Consider the following 3,462-nt stretch of genomic DNA (forward strand, 5'->3'; position numbering starts at 1 on the left):
AGTTCCACAGAAAAGGGCAGGGGATTAAAACAAAACAAGAAACGAAACCAACTATAGAACTTGTTAGGGATGAGTTAATGACAAAAGGTTAAAAGAATCCAAACTACTCTCTCTAACAAAAGGTTGATGTGACGTATGGGTACACCCGTCTTACCTGCAGTGCATGTGTCAGTACAATATTTAAGATGTTTCACATATCTTAAGATGGGAAAAATTGCAATAGTTGAAACATTTCACACATATGTGGGTGGTTGCTATGCACCAACTGCACAGTCATAACTTTGTCCACCAAGCTCCCCTCAAATTCAGGGACGTGTGACCAAATCTTTTCCACCTTCATATGAAAAATCCTTTTTACATGGTGTTAATTATATGTCTTTAAACTGATCTGCAAGCTAAAGATAATTATGAAAGTGCCAATTATAAGCAATATATGAAGTGATGTTTAAAGAGTAAATAAAATCACTGGCACTGTAGTCATTGTCCCTCTGTTTCTGTCACAGGCTTCCATGAAGTGTTGTTCCTCTCCTACACCACCAGGAGACACAATACAGCAAAAGTCACTGTAAGTGAAACACCTTTAGCAGGTGTAATGTGTCTATACCAGCTTGTGAAGTTTTGGGGAGTGGGACAGGTTTTGCCTTGTTATGATCTAGGTGAGGTGGTGTACAGTAGGCATGGTGAAGTCCTACCAGCCAGGTGTATGCGTAACTTCTACACCGCCCATAGAGAAGGTCTTTGAGACTGGCCTCTGGAGTAGCAATGGTCACCCCAGTGCCTATAAGAGACTGAGTGTTGCAGAGGATGAGCAAAAGCTACCCCTCCACCACCTCAGCCCATTTGTACCACCAGCAACAGATTCAAAGCTGTGGATTCTCTCTCCCCTCCATCAATGGAAAATTTTATACAGTCATAGCCAAAAGTTCTAAGACTGACACAAATTTTGGTTTTTACAAAGTTTACTGCCTCAGATTTGTTTTACATCCTTTTGTCAGATGTTTATATGATATAGTGAAGTACAATTATAAGCATTTCCTAAGGTGTTTTTTTTTTTTTTTTTTAAATACATTTTGACAAATACATCCAGTTTTTAAAAAAGACTTAATGTTTACAAAGATGACCCTTGTTTTTTAAGACTTCTGCAATTTGCTTTGGCATGCTGGATATCAGCTTCTGGGCAAAATCTTGACTGATCAGTGCAACCCATTCTTGCCTAATCAGTGCTGATCACAGTTTTTGTTTGTCCACCCTCTTTTTGAGGATAGACCACAGGTTCTCAATATGATTGAGATCTGGGAAGATTCCTGACCATGGACACAAAATTTCAATGTTTTGTTCACCAAGCCACTTGGTTATCACTTTTGCCTTGAGACATGGTGGAAAAAGAAGTTACTCTTGGAGGATGTTTTGATAGCATTCCTTATTTATGGCAGTGCAAAATTTTGACCAAATCCACTCCCTTGGCTGAGAAACAATCCCACACATAAATGGTCTCAGGATGCCTCACTGTTGTCATGACACATGACTCATGGTAGTGCTCACCTTTTCTTTTCTGGACAATCATTTGTCCAGATGTCCCAAACAGACTGAAGGGGGCTTCATCAGAGAAAATAACTTTACCCCAGTCCTCTGCAGTCAACCAACCTAAGACATGAGCAATAGAACACATGACCAACAGAACAAATTACCAACAGAAAACATTACCAATAGAACACATGACAACTCATCCCTGCATGATTCAACTAACCTGTTTATCAATAAAGATGGGCAAACGCTACAGAATTAAAATGTACATTGGATTCTCAAAACCTTATGTCCCCTCAGGTTCTCTCACCAACCTTTTATCAGATTATTGGCATAGTAGCAGTAGCTCTGTTGAACATATTGATTTAGTAACTTGGAAGCACTCAGGGACAAATATTTCACAGATTATTCTAACTTTCCATTTCCTATTTAAAAAAACATCTAAACTCAGTTTAGGTAAATCATTGGCCATTTTTCCAGAATAAGTAGCGACAATGACCAAAAGGGAGCATACACTGGCAGGGGTTTAAATAGACAAACAAACATATAACATTAAACTCTGTGCAGGTGTGTGCTATCCAAGAGGGGGAGGGGTTGCTACAAACTATACAAATGTGAATCCCCCTGCACGCTGCAGGCCATATCACGTGACTCGTTGGGGAAGGAGCGTTCCGTGACCGATAGACATGACTGAAAAAACTAAGACCTCCCTGGAATTTTTATTTCATCCAAATAATCAAAGTCTATCTACATACATTATTGATGCAGTTAAGTCCAAAATTCTAGATTGGTGGTATGAAAATATAGAGCAATCTTATACAGGTTTTTTAATTGAACAACAAAACACATTTCCAACAGAAAACATTATCAATAGAACACATGATCAACATAACACATGATCAAGAGAACACGTTTCCATTACAAGACATGACCAATAGAACACATGACCAACAGAACACATAACCACAAGACATTATCAACAGAACACATAACCACAAGACATTATCAACAGAACATATAACCAACATAACACATGACCACATAACACATTAATCAATAGAACACATCAATAGAACACATGACCAATAGAACACATTGCCAAAAGACATTCATGGGGCTACCTCCATCAGTGTTTAAAAAACAAATAAAAATATATTTGATTTAGCAATTAATTAACTTTTACTATTAGCTTTTTGCTGCCTTTTTATTTCTTTTAATTTTTCATTTACTCTGTATTATATTAATTTTACTAATCATTCTTTTTAACTGGGTTATATACTTAAATTGTTCTATTAATTTTATGAAGGTTTTCAATCAGTTTTGTTGTTGTGTATGTACAGCACTTTGAGCTGCATTTTAATGTATGGCAGGTGCTATATAAATAAAGTTTATTATTATTATTATTATTATTATTATTATTATTATTAAATACTTCCTTCAGGGTTAGTGTGCAATTATTGCATGAATGATGTCAAGTAATAAACAGCTGTGTGTAGATATTGTAAATTGACTAAGAAAGCATGCTAATATATTAAATACATTTAGAATGTGTCTTAAATACATTTAGAGTGTGTCTCCAAACTTTAAATTTTTTTCACATTTACTTTAATAACTGCTTAGTGACACATCTGGGTGTGTTACATTTAATTCACATCCTTATTGTGCTTGTACTTTTATCTGCAGGAAAAGGCATCAACAGAGTGAGAGTTTTGATTATGCCATTTCTGCTAATGGATCAGACAACTTCACTCAGACCCAACACCACCACTCAACTACTGTGGAAGCCACAGAGTGAGTAGATTCAACACCACATCCATGGCTTTCACAGGTTTTCACACACAACGTAAGAGATGAGATTAAAACAAACTGCAAAAAATTGATTATGTAACGCCAGTGGATTATGGCAAAAACAAACTTTGGAATAAACTAAACTTCATG

The 3,462-nt window shown here is 36.4% G+C and overlaps 1 long non-coding RNA gene across 1 annotated transcript; it reads right to left on the reverse strand.

Annotated features, from left to right (window-relative positions):
- Window positions 1–377: 377 nt before the first annotated feature.
- On the reverse strand, window positions 378–1,656 carry LOC145657370 (uncharacterized). The gene is made up of 3 exons (XR_014122992.1): window positions 1,543–1,656; window positions 693–788; window positions 378–528 (listed from the first exon to the last, which is right to left on the reverse strand). It is a non-coding gene; the product is annotated as an uncharacterized LOC145657370 (long non-coding RNA).
- Window positions 1,657–3,462: the final 1,806 nt, after the last annotated feature.

The sequence above is a fragment of the Electrophorus electricus genome, chromosome 4 (assembly GCF_041902795.1).
Source record: "Electrophorus electricus isolate QZ-2024a chromosome 4, ASM4190279v1, whole genome shotgun sequence".
Lineage (NCBI taxonomy): Eukaryota > Metazoa > Chordata > Actinopteri > Gymnotiformes > Gymnotidae > Electrophorus > Electrophorus electricus.